This window comes from Momordica charantia, assembly GCF_013281855.1.
Source record: "Momordica charantia cultivar OHB3-1 chromosome 6 unlocalized genomic scaffold, Mcharantia_2.0 BLBB01000006.1, whole genome shotgun sequence".
NCBI classification, from domain to species: domain Eukaryota; kingdom Viridiplantae; phylum Streptophyta; class Magnoliopsida; order Cucurbitales; family Cucurbitaceae; genus Momordica; species Momordica charantia.
The window spans coordinates 14,411,694-14,425,150 of NW_028275164.1; the positions used below are offsets into that span (position 1 = coordinate 14,411,694).

Sequence of the window (13,457 nt, forward strand, 5' to 3'; positions counted from 1 at the left end):
TTAACAATCTTCTCTTGTATATAGTGAGCTATTTTCATCAACTTCAGTTGATGGTGTGTCCTTCGAGATTGAAGTATAGTGCAGCGAAGAATCATCAAGATCATCCTCAGAATAAGTGTAACTGAAGTCTTTAAGTGGGGGTGTCACTACGATTGACCATTGTACATCACTTGGATCTTCTACATAGAAAACTTGCCTAGCTTGTGATGCCAGTATGAATGAATCTGACGTGTGTTCAATACGATTCAGATCAACTAGTGTAAATCCAAGTTCATCTGTTTTAACACCGTTGTGGTTTTCAACCCAACCACATTTAAATAGTGGAAGTTTAAATGTGTTGTAGCTAATCTCCCATATCTCTTGAATGACCCCATAGAATGACATGTCTCCAACTATTGGATTCTTAACTTTTGCACTAGACACTAGAATTGTCGTGACAACTAAGCTTACCCGACTATTTTGAAAACTTCTAATATTGTCACGTTGTTTTGTGCTATAAGAACATTCATTCATCCTATAGCCGTCATACATCCTAACCTCTGGGTTAGGCCCATGAGCCATCCAGCGCAAGGTTTCCAAAATGCATTTACCGTCTGTAATTTCGCTCATCACCTATGGAAAGGAAAAAAAAAGACACATCTGATTATACTGCATGCCTATCAAGTGTATAAGATATCTGAATCATGGACATTGTTCACCTTATCACGTATCCAGTTGTCGAAGCTTCTGGTGTGTTCATTCTGAAGCCACTTCATATTATTTGACCTACTTGGATTTTCCTCTTTCAAGTGTTTCATGTGTTGTCTGCAACAAATGTTGAGTGTTATGAAAATCTTCAACTGAAATATACTTAAGAGATTGAAATCTTAATACCTTCGATATGGTTCCACTTCTTCAGTGTTCTCCAATACATAAATATGAGCTTCTTTTAGATGTTCAACACTCGGCTTTACGTATGATCCAGCTGAAAAAGGTCTATCACGGAGACTCTCTTCTACATTGTTTCGAGAGCCCAGTCCAACTGCATCTAGTCCAGAAAGAAATTCAGTGCAAAATTCAACAGCTTCCTTCACTATATATGACGTGCAATACTTCCTTTAGGACGATTTCTATTTTGCACATATCCTTTCAATACTTTCATATATCATTCAAATGGATACATCCACCTTAAATAGACAGGCCCGCAATGTTTAACTTCTCTCACAAGGTGAATAGTAAGATGCACCATTACATCAAAAAATGAAGGTGGGAAGTACTTCTCCAATAGACATAATATACCCACTATATCATCTTACAATTTATCCAATTCTTCAACATTCACAGTTTTAGAACATATTCGGTTGAAGAATAAACACAACCTGATAATAGTATATCGCACATGCTTTGGTAGAACTGAGCGTAGCGCGATTGGAAGTAGTTGTTGCATCAAAACATGATAATCATGAGATTTCAACTGGTTGAGTTTCAGGTCTTCTAAAGAGACAAAACTTCGAATGTTCGAGGAGTACCCTTCAGGAACTTTGACATCATACAAAGTCTTACATACAGTTCTTTTCTTCTCGCTTGATAATGTGTGACAGGCAGGAGGTATATAAGTTCTTTTCCCTTTCGTTACTGATGCAAGTTCAGTGCGAATATTCAACTCAACCAGGTCAAGCCTAGCATTTATTCCATCTTTACCTTTTCCTGGAATGTCCAATAATGTTTCCATGATATTCATACACACATTCTTCTCGATATGCATTACATGCAGACAATGTCTGACATGCAACTTATTCCAATATGGGAGTTGAAAGAATGCAGATTTTCTCTTCCAATACCTATTGGCAGTTTGCCAACTCAACTTATTGTCGTCTTTCTTGCCCCTTGGGAAGTTCATGTCAGTAAGTATTCTAAAAATAGCATCTCTCGACAAAGGTTGCGGAGCATTTGCACGCTCTTGCTTACCATTAAATGCTTTTTTTTGTTTTTTGTATGGATGATATCTTGGTAAAAATCTTCTATGTCCCATGTACACATTTTTTTCCCATGAACCAATCGTATTGAAGAAGTATTAGTGCAACATATCGGGCAAGCTTTATAACCCTTCATAGTGCATCCACATAAGTTTCCATATACTGGAAAGTCGTTAATAGTCCACAACAAGACAGCTTTTAGAATAAACGATTCTTGTTTGTGCGCATCATAACACTGAACTCCATCTTCCCACAAAAGTTTCAAGTTCTCAATCAACGGAGCTAGATATATATTTATATCGTACCCATGTTGTTTCGGTCCTGAAATTAACATGGTCAACATCAAGAACTTCCTCTTCATGCATAACCATGGTGGAAGGTTATATATTGTAGTTATCAATAGCCAACAACTATATTTATTGTCCCTATCCCCATATGGGTTAACACCATCCGTTGATAGGCCCAAACATAAATTTCTTGATTCCAAACCAAAATCCGGCCAAAGGTGATCTATTAACCTCCAAGAGGGAGAGTCGGCTGAATGTCGCAAAACCCCATCTAGTTTCCTATTGTGCCATGCCAAATTCTTAGCATGATCGGAGCTCCTAAATAGTCTAATGAATCTTGGAATTATCGAAAAGTACCACAACTGCTTTGTGGGAACTCCTTCTTCCTCCTTAGTTGTATCCTTATTTAATTTCCACCTAGACAAACTACAATAAGGACATCGGTTCATACGTGTGTATTCCTTTCTATATAAGCAACAATTATTAGGACATGCATCAATTGTCTCATAATTCAAACCCAGAGAACACGATGTTTTTTTCGCCTCGTACATGGATTTCGGCATTTCATTCAATTCTGGTAGGAGGTTACTAATTACAGATAGTAAATCTGAAAAATTGGAATTGGTCCATGAATATCGTACTTTCAGGTTGTATAATCTTACTAAAGCTGACAACTTCGTGAACTTTTTACATCCAGGGTATAATGGGTTCTTAGCATTATCAAACATATTTTCAAACGATTTCGGTACATGTGAATTCCATCATAAACAGTCTGAACCATGTCAATCACATCGAACAAATCATTATCATCTTCGTGATTCTTATTGAACTTACCATTCAACCTATCCTAATCTGTTCTAGGTGCATGTTCTTCACCATGCCAGAAACATACCCTATAGGTCTGATCAATACCGTATTCGTACAAGTGATTTCTAATGGTTGAGCATCCTTATCTATACGGTTTCCACATTTCAAGCAGGGACAACGTATAACCTTAGAACCATTTGCATGATGGAACCCAAATTCAATGAATAACTCGACTCCTAACTCATAATCCTCAGACAATCTATTTTTTTTCATCCATGATTTGTCCATTGTCCTAATATTAGGCAACTTATTAAATGATGACGTAAACAATTTACTGATGATAATATAGAAAAGATAGAAACTACAGGTCGAGACTAATTTTAAGGTTTATTCAAAGTGCATCAAATATGGACAGTATGATTAAACTTGTCGTCAAACTGCAAGAGCAGGAGATCATCCAATGAAAGGCATCGTAGGGAGGATCATCCCAATAAAGAAACTACCATGACGTATAATGGTCATTAAAATGAGAAGTTTCCTAGAAACAAACAAACTTGCAAAGATATGGAGGTTAGCAAAGATCTAAATAGAGTATTTAACTTGGCTAGTCTAACAATTAGACAACTCTCATAAGGTATAATTGAACTAAACTAACATGAAAAAAATAACAAGGTAATAGGTAAGAATAACTAAGAAATAGGCAAAGGTTTTAGTAGTGGTGGAAAACCGATAGAAAAAAAGATTATGGACTGCCAAAAATATCCTTAGGCCAAATAGTTCGATAATATTTTTCAAATTTCTATACAAGAATCGGATCAAACCAGCTACACTGACTAAAACCCCTCAAAGAAACAACAGATCTGTTGTGGTTTCTATTTATTTGTAAGTTCATTTTAACGTGTTCTGTTGTGAAGGACCATCATTCATTATTGTGCTTAAGCTATATTAATAACAACAGTAACAAACATCTGCAACCCTACCTTTCTTTTTTCAATAAGAAACGAACTTTCCATCGATGAGAGATAGAAAAATGAAAACAAACCACCAAACAAATAAAGAAAAAGAGACGAAAAAAGAAAGACATGTCTTGTATGACTCCCAACATAAGAAGATGAAACTATTAACCCAGGACAAATACACGCATTTTAGATTTCTAGAAGTTGGAACTTTTAACATAATTGGTAAGCCAAATTCTAGAAATACTTAACATGATTAGTTAAGCTAGATTCCTGGGCCAAGACATAGTTAAGTCCCTATATTTAAAGTAGTTGATGAATGTTATAGTTTATAATGATTTAGTGTTACCATAAAAAAGACATAGTTAACTCTATAACCAAGTGCTACCATAAAAAAGATGAAGAAAAATCCATAACAAATATTCAAGTTACATGAGTCATTTCTAGACTTAACACAATAAATGAGTGAAAGAATAAGAGAGATAGAAGAACGAGTGGACAAGTTACTCAACATGATACATGTAATTGCAACCAATTCCAATAGGGCCCTGACATTAAATAAATGACATAAGCAATGCTTTTTCACAATCAGCCATAACCAATTAACTAAATAGCTTAATCACAATAATGAATGATGGCCCTCCACAACAGAACACGTTAAAATTAACTTACAAATAAATGAAATCAAGAAAAAAAGGATCTCAAAGAAACAACACTGAAAATCGATCTCATACGCTCTAATGGATCATCACACAAAATCAAAGCCCTAACTTGGAATTTCAAAAAAAAGGGAAGTATGAAATCGAAAACTAGGTCTGAAATACACCTACCTTGAATATACACAAGTTTCATAAACTAAAACCTATCATGAATTAAAAACAAAATAGCATAGTTTCATCAATAAGGTAAACAAGCAAAGAACAAAAAAGAAAACGATTGTAGAGCAGAAATTGTATAGCAGAAACAACATAGTTTCATCGACGGCAGTAGAGGCAAGTTGGGCGTAAATTGTAGAGCAGAAACAGACCAAACTAAGAAGAAAACGATTTGAGACAATACCTAGGAAGGAAGAAGCAGGCGAAGGAAAGAGCGTGAGAAATGGGCAGTACAACGGAGCGATGGCGCTGGACGGCAGACGAAAGTGCGACGGTAGCGGACAGTTTTCGAAAGCGGCGGACGACAGACCATTTGACTTGGCGGCTTCGAAAGAGAAGGAGACAAGGAGGGAAAAAAGAGAAGGAGACAAGGAGGGAAAAGAAAAGAGGATTAGGGATTTCAAATCCCTTTCCCAATTGTTCATTTAGAAAAAATGGTAAAAATTTTTAGTTTTGTAATTATAATTATTTAAAAAGACAAAATTTTTAAAAACTTTTTAATTTAAAAACAAAAGTATACTTTTATAAATTAAATAGGCTAGATTCAATTTTCCCCATCTATTTAGAATAATATTTATAAAAATAAAACAATATTGCTAGACAACTACTGGGAAAGTCCATTTTTTCTGACTCTTTCTCAAAAGAGTCAGGAGTTGTAATTTTTAATAAAAATATTACTTATGCTATTTTAAAATGGTCAGGAATATTAATATGTGTCGACTATTTCGAAAATTTTCGGGAATTGTAATATTTAAAAAAAATTAAAAACAATAGCGCACAACAATTTATTAAAATATTGATGTAAAGTCCACTATTTGACTTTTTTCTAAAAATAGTCGGGAGTGGTAATTAAAAAAAATCAAGAACAAATTTTGTGCTCCTATATAATAAAATAGTCGGGTATATATAAACCTCTCCCGACTATTTCAAAAATCGTCGTCGGGAGTGGTAATATATAAAAACGAAATTTTACTCGACTATTAGGCAAAAGTGTCGGTAAGACTAACTTCACCCAGTGTCGATAATAAAAGCGTAAAAAATATATTCCTTTCCTGATTATTTTAGTCAATAGTCGGCAGAGTCTCAACTATTATTCTTTAATCGGGAAAAAGATGTTTGCCCAGCGTCGAGAATAAAAGCGTTGGAAAAAACTCATATCGCTTGTAGTGTCGGCGATTGATTATGTGAATTTGCGTCATCTAGGTAACGGATCTTGAACGACGGCGTGAGGAAGATAATGAACTTTTGGTTTTTTTAGAAGAACATCGAAAACAGATGAAGAAGTTCGCAAAATGGCGTGGTTTGATTTAATTTATTTTAATTGCAATTACCTACAATGAAAAAATGATTACTATATTAATATTATACTTGAACATTTCATAAAATCAGCTTATTTTGTTGGTGTTTGGTGTACACATGTGTCCATAAGTCTCAGTGGTCTTGAGCGTTCAATTCACACAAGTAACTAAATATGTTATCATTATATATATATATTTTACAAAAAGAAATATTTACTAAGTTTTTATTTTTCATTTTATTGACTGGTTTCTATTTTCTTTCAAAAAGTTACTATTAATATTCTTAAAAATTTAGACAAGAATCTAATAAAAAAACAAATTCTCAAGACTAAGATTTAATTAAAAAAAATTCTATCTAAACTTCAAAATTTTATGTTATAAAAATTTAAAACTTCATGAACCTAACTAGTTCCAATTTAAATTCAAATTAATTCCTAACCATTCGATTAAGTTGACTACCTTTCATTCCAATAAAAAAAATCAGGGTATAATTTAAATATAAATATTTTATTTACGGAATGCTTGGTGAAACTAGAATTAACTTATATTATTTTTTTTATAAAAATATATTAATAGAGGGTTGAAAAAAATAATTTAAATTCATAGGGCTCAAACTCGGGACCGAAGAGAGGAAGGGCACAATTACGCAGGATAAGCATACTACTATAACAAATATCATTTTCTACTTGTTTCATAGAGTATTTGGGGAAACTATTAAGCATAAATCTATACTCGATGCGACCGGACAATCCCGAAAGAATTAATATCGTCAACAAAGCTGCAATTTTTCCGACAGAAATGAAACGCGCTCAAAATCATTTGTTTTTGTATGTCATACATTCTCAAGATGGTCTAGGTAATTATCATGGAATACTTGAAATTTTTTTATTTTCATTGACAATTATAAAATGTCATAAAAGCATGAAAATTTTCGTAAATTGTCGTTTTTTCCTCCAAAATCGCGCCTCCACCATTTCGTGACAGTTTTCCACTGTCATTGAAATTTCGATTTTCGCGACAGTTTTTAACTGTCATAAAACTTACAAAATCTGAAAAATAGCGTTTTTTCCCGTAAAAAACGGGCTCCCATCATTTAAGACAGTTTTTTTTTTCATCCAAACTTTTTTACTGTTCACAACTGTCATGGAAGACAACTTTCTACTAGTGGTTAAATGCTCAATTTGCAAGCCAAGACAAAATTTTGTTTTTGCGAGATCTTTCATCTCAAAATATTTTTTAAGATATTCAATAGCCTTTGAAAGCTCTTCAGGAGTTCCAATTGTATTCAAGTCATCAACATACACAGTTATAATAACGAATCCCAATTGTGATTTCTTTATAAAAACACAAGGACAAATTGGATTATTTTGATATCCTTATTTCAACAAATATCCACTAAGGCGATTATACCACATTCGTCCTGATTGTTTTAATATCTGTAACTTTATTGAATACAAGTCCCGAGAACTTGGATTATATGTTTTGGGTATCTTAAATCCTTCAGGGAATTTCATATAAATGTCATTATCAAGAGATCCATATAAATATGTTGTGACTAGATCCATAAGATACATGTCAAGACTTTCAAACCCAGTCAGACCAATTAAATATCTCAATGTAATCGCATCCACTACCGACGAATATGTCTCCTCATAAACAATACCAAGTCTTTGCGAAAAACCTTGTGTAACTAGTCTTACTTTATATCTTGTGACCTCATTATTTTTATTTCTTTTTCTTACAAATACACATTTGTATCCTACAAGCTTAACATCTTTTAGTGTTCGGACTACTGGTCCAAAGACTTGACGTTTTGAAGGTGAGTTTAATTCTGTCTGGATTGCTTTTTTCCACTTAAGCCAATCCTTTCTTTGTTGACATTCTTTGATAGATTTTGGTTCAGAATCCTCACTTTCGGATAAAATGTCAATAACAACATTATAAGTAAAATTTTTATCAATAACTACATTACTTCGGTTCCATCTGTCGCAACGTCATCGCGACGCGGAGCCGCCGACGTCATCCGTTGAAGGGTCTCTTTCGAGATAAGGGTTTGGAGTCGCCACCAATCATCTATGAGGTGTGATTGGTTACCTAAAAATAAAAACAAGGTCTGCGAAAACAGATTGTTGGTTCGGGAGTCGACTGAGCGTAGGGAAGGTGCTAGCACCCTACGACACCCATTTGAAAACGGTACCACATTTTGTCAAAAATTATCCCGTTATTTTATTTGGTCCAAAGAAAAATGTTTTTATTTTATTTTAAATGTCTCATATTATATTAATTCACATTTTGTAATAAGATATGAATTAATAGGTATGAGTGGCACGAAAGCCATTACAAAAATTAAGCACCTTGAGAATACTGGAAGGTTCCAATTCTCGTCATTGAAGTTTTTGAAATGATTATTTAGTAAAATGAAAAATTAAAAAATAATAAAAATTAAGGGGCATAAAAGGGCTTAAACTTGGATTGTAAATGATAACAAACAAGTCTATTGTCATTTTGCCAACACCTAAAGATATAAATTAAGTTTTCTTTTTTAAAATACAAATCTTCTATTTTTTTTAAAAAAAAAATTTATTTTAAAGATTTTTTTAAATGAAATCCTTTTAAAGATAAACGGTTTTCAAACGATTTGAAATTTTTAAAATTCATTTTATCTTAAAACAAAATTTAATTTAAAAAAAATCTATTTTTGTTTTAAAACAGAGTCCTATTTTTTAAAAAAACCTTACCTTTTCTAAATATTTTAATTTTAAGACTTTTCTTGAAAAAAAATTATTTTTACTCATTTACTAATTTAAAGACATTTATTTTAAGAAAAAAACCAAAACAAGTTCTTTCACCATCATTCAAAAAGAAATTTAGAAAGAAAAAAAAAAAAAACAAAAATAAAACTTTAGAATAAACTTTTATTTTAAAATTCACCTTGTTACATTTAAAACAAAATTTAAAAAAAAGAATTTTACTCTTCTATCTTTTTTCAGAAATTTATTTAAAAAACTTTCCGCTTATTTTTAAAAGACCTTTTATTTTTGTGCTTTATTTGCATTTTAATAAACAAGTTTAAAAGTTAAAATAAAATCATCTTTTATATACCTTATTTAAAATAAAATTTTTCCAAAGAAAGGATTTCTCTTTCAAAACCCACTGTAGCCAGAAAATGGGTAGCCCAAAAGATGAACGACTATGCCGAAGTCCTATCGTGCCGGTGTCGGGGTTCTCTGGTTTGCTATGGCGTCGATAGGGCTGCCGGTGTCGGAGGCTTTGCCGTCGTGCTACCGGAGTCTCGGTCATCGGAAGCTACGGGTGTCGCCGAAATGGACCGACAGGGGTGGTCGCTGGGGGATTGCGCCACCGCTCGTCACCTACCAGGAACGTGTCGCCTTTCGTGGCTGGTGTAGATCTGGTGTCGCCGGAAGAATAGCTCGCGTCAAGGCGTCACCGGCCGTCGGGGTTTTGAGAGGAGCCGCAGTTACACAACCTGCAACTCACGTTGCCGCCGTGGGAAGTTGATGGGTCGCTGGTGCCTAGGATATACTCGTCGGGATGTGAATTTGGGAGAGGGGTTTGAGTGTGGGAAGGAGGAAGAAGACCAAGGAAGAAGATGAGTTCGAGAGAGAGAAAGAGGGCAAAGAGAGAAAAGAAAAAATAAAAAGGAAAAGGAAAATGGGTCTTTGAAGAGAGAGAAAAAGTAATAAACTCTAATTTTTGCTGTTTGTTTTCTACTGGTGTGTCCCTGTTCTCTGTACTGCTTCTCCTCCTTAAATACCAGGAAAAAGAATCCAACGGTAATATTGTAGTCAAAAAAGCTTAGAGAAAATAGGGGGAGAAGAAAGCCACGTAACATTTTGACAGAGAGAAAAGATAACAAACTTGAAAACTTATTTCCTTTTTTTAAAATAAAAAAAAATCTTTTTATTTAAAACACATTCTTTATTTAAACGTAAATCTTTATTTATTTATTTATTTATTATTTTGATTATAAAACAAATTCTTTTGAAACAGAATCTTATCCAGACCAATTTTCAAAATAAATCTAACATTTTTTAGTTTAAGTTAATTTAAATTTTATCTTAAAACTAATAATAAACTAAAATGATGTTATTTTTAACAAAAACCATTAAAATCAAACTTAATTAAATAATAATAACAAAATAAATATAAAATATAATAAGCCGGACCAAATACGGAGTCTACAGCTTGCCCCCTTTTGTGTATCCTTGCAGAACTAAAAGAGTAGACAAAGGCAAAAGACAAAGTATTTGGGAGGCAAAAATTTTATTCAGACAAGACAAGATAGAGATGGATCCAGCTTGACACTAGGCGGGATCTCAACATGCAAAGAACCTCGTACTTAATACAGGCTTTAACCTCTATCTTGGATCGGGTTTGATTTAATCGACATGATAAGTGCGATGGACCTGGCTTGACACAGGCTTCGACCACAATCTTGGATCGGGTTCGATTTAATCAAATGATAAAATGCAACGGACCTGGCTTTATCAACAGGCTTCGACCTCGACTTGGATCGGGTTCGATTTAACCGAAAGATAAAATGCAACGGACCTGGCTTTAACAACAGGCTTCGACCTCGACTTGGATCGGGTTCGATTTAACCGAAGATAAATGTTTGATCACAAAAATTACCAAGCTTACAAGCTCGGCTTGGACGAAATTATGACCTTGAGGATGAGCTGAATTTTTCTGAGCAGGATACTGGTAAGAGAAAACACTCTGACGCCAAGTCCGGAAGAATCCGAGTTGTATTAGAGAGAAAATATAGTGTTTGCGTACCTTTGATAGAGGCAAATGGTTTCTATATATAGGCAGGGTCTCTGACAGGATTATTGAAGGCCTCAACGGCCATTTAAGGTAAGCTTGAATCACAACATGCTATCGTGGAGTTTGTCGAAATATGAGGCTAAGCGAGACACATCTAGGTCAGTTCAAACAAAGTATGGGAACGGGACAAAAGTAAATCTTGGTCGGATCAGTCATAACGGCACCGGCTCGAAAGACAGTCGAAATACCTAGGTGATAAAACTTGACTTCACAAACTTAATGACCCGTGTGAGGTAGAAAACTAGCTCCAAAAGATTAAAATGCAATTTCTCAAAAAAAAAAAAAAAAACTGCAGTTATTTGATTTACTAAAGGTTTATTATCTAAGTGCAGGACTTGGAATATCCTCCTAAAAGCTAAGTGCATGAGATATGCACTTTGACACATGACAATAAGACTAACAAAAACCACGTGTTCATGCTAATGGGAACTTCCAGTGCCATCATAGCGGGAGTCTGACATCCGAGCGAGAGATTAGACCAATTTTATTTACCTTGGCAACCGACATTTCACTGCGTAGGTACCTTGTTGCTGACAATTGAGCGTGGCCTATCACTAGCTCTAACTCTAAAGGCCGAGAAAAAGTTAAAGACATCCGCAGGAGGCTTCACGGGAAGCTGCTACGCAACCTTTGCAGCAATTATCTTAGGACGGATGGTGCATCTACAAATGTGTATTGCCCCCAATGTCATGAATGACAAATGATGCTCCATTTTACTTTCCATTTATTCTTATCATTTGACAATGTGTGACAGTATATGATCTGTTTTTTATTTCGTTTAACCAATGAATTTGACCGTCGACGCATGCTGCAATAATGTATATGCAATCCTAGATGGTTGCATCATGTATGTATGATACTCATTTTTATTTTGGCTCAAACAATAGAATGTGATTATGAATGTACAATGCATGATACTTAAATTTTCATAATCTAATCATGATATGATAACTTTTTTTTTTTTTGAAGAATATGTATGCAAGTGATGTGAATGCATGATTTGTGAAAATATGGTTGAGAGAATTTTTTTTCCATATTTTGAAAAAGATACTACTTTTTTGTATAATCTCATCCTTCTTATTAGCAATGATTTAGCAAAGAATCAAATGAGAAAAGGTAATGTCAACATTGGAAGAAACACATCAACTGTTTTTTTTTTTAATGCTTTCACTCGATCAAGGTAATTTTTCAAACTATATCAGGCTTGGTGGGCTTCTTTTGTAGAGGTAACTCATGTGCCAGTTTAGAATAATTCATAGCATTGTACATCTTGCTTGATTAAACTGTTTCATAACCTCGACCTTGCAACTGACAAGAGTGTTGGATGGATTTGGCTTTATGAACAAACGAGGATGGAAACCATGATTTTCCATCATGCTTAACGATGAGAGAAGTCAGCGAGCTTCCTTTTTAAAGAAAAGGAACAAAGAGTTCAAAGATATTTTGTCAAATCTCTTGAACAATAAAATATTGAATTTTTTTTTTTTTTGAAGCTTTTATAAGAGATTATGACCAAGTGAATAGAAGAGTCCAGTTCTTTGGATAAGTGACCTTGAGAATGGGTTGCGTAACTCCCCAAGAGTTCATCTCGTGTATCTTGCCCCTTTTTGAGTTTAGCTCAAGATCTTTGATAAAAATATTCTTTCTCGCCTTTAGCTTCACTTTATGGTTATGTTGCTGCAACCCACTTTTTGAATGTAAGGCTCTCTTTTAACCTTTGCTCCGAAGTGCAGTTGATGTAGTCCACTTTTGAATTCAAATGACCTCTTTTTTTCTCAAAGTGAAGAAGATTTTGTGCGAGGAGAAATGTAACAATATCAGTCTGAAAATGATCTTTGCCTCAAAGCTTTGTATAATGTAGTTACAAATTTGCCTCGACATAGCATTGCTCGACTTTGCCCCAGTCTGAAGATTTGCAAAGAAGATTGCTTCAATCATTGAACTAAAGCACTGTCATGGCCTTAGACGAAGTTTTTTTTTTTTTTTTTTTGGTCAGACACAACCCTTTTATAAAAAAGGGTGCAATCACATATAAAAAGTTGATCATGCGTAGTCGCCTTTTGCAACTCTAATTGCTGTTCCAAATTATGTATTTGCTACTGCTCCAGTAAAAACTGTTCTCAAACGAAACTTATCAAACTGAGATCTTGAGACTATTTGTCAGGTTGCTAACTTCCTAATTCTCAAAATCACTATCCTCGGTCTTGGAATCACTTTTGCTCAAAAGAAGAAAGTACATGCAGGATTAAGATAGAAGAACAATAGAAAGTGAAAGAATGAAGTCATAGTAGGGAAATTTTGAGCAAGTACAAGTACAAATTCATGAAGCGGTCAATCATAAGATCCCAATGTTATTTTATTACCTTCAAAGTTCTTAGGGTAACATGTGGATAATTTTGGATATTTACCACGCAATTAGATGTGATAGGTT

General features: G+C 34.1%; 1 pseudogene; it reads right to left on the reverse strand.

Annotated features, from left to right (window-relative positions):
• LOC148210744 (uncharacterized) lies at nt 1–1,228 on the reverse strand (annotated as a pseudogene).
• Between the last annotated feature and the right edge of the window lie 12,229 nt (nt 1,229–13,457).